Genomic DNA, 949 nt, shown 5'->3' on the forward strand with positions numbered 1-949 from the left:
GCAAGACACTTAACCCTGAGTCTCTCCAGGGGGGGGGACTGTCCCTGTAACTACTGATTGTAAGGCGCTCTGGATAAGGACGTCTGACATAAATGGCGTCCAGTAAATGTAAATTGTCTGTCACACTGTTTTACGAAGAAGAAAATACTTTCTATGTTATGGATTCTACACTCTTATTGTGATAAATAGCCAAATTCAGAGAAATATTGATATGCAGCCTCTTTGAGCGTTTTAGACACATTGGTTTTTAACATATAATGTGTCAGATAAAGCTTCTGCTGTCCACAAGGCATGCTTTATATAGTGGAAAAGTGATAAATACTCTGTTGGAAACCATTACAGACCCAATAAATGATAAAAGTCATTATCCAAATAAAATGCTCTAGAATCAGAATCAGAAAACCTTATTAATCTTGGAGTGTGTGGATGTGGCACAATGCCCTTTCACAGGGTTTATTTTCATCTCTGGACCACTCCAGCCTTAAACTTAATTGCTTGTGAAGAGGAACTTGGTTCTGTGACTGGTGGCTTCCCAGAGCCAGCTTCACGATTTCGTGTTGACCAGAGACTCCTGTTCCAGGCAATATTTAACATTTTCAGCAGGCATTAGATAAGGCCCGGGCGCCAGCACCAGGCTCGGAGCCAGGCAGCTGTCAACGGCCGGTGAAATGGTTCCAGGAAGCCCCTCTGTTGTTCGGCCCCTGTCTTCTAGTGTCCCTTCTCTCCGCCCTCCTTTACGCTTCAGCGCTTGGTGCAGCACAGATCTGATTTGAAGTCAACCTCTAAATTTACCCCCAAGCACAGCAAAGTCCCCTTTTCCACCAACCATCAGTCAGGGGAGGGGTGGCGGTGTCATGGACGTCCACGTTTGTGGGGATGGAGCCATGTGTGTGTGTGTGTGAGTGTGTGTGTGTGTTGGGGGGAGGTGGAGGCTTTGGAGGTGTTCCCT

Source organism: Denticeps clupeoides, chromosome 16 (genome assembly GCF_900700375.1).
Source record: "Denticeps clupeoides chromosome 16, fDenClu1.1, whole genome shotgun sequence".
Classification (NCBI taxonomy): domain Eukaryota; kingdom Metazoa; phylum Chordata; class Actinopteri; order Clupeiformes; family Denticipitidae; genus Denticeps; species Denticeps clupeoides.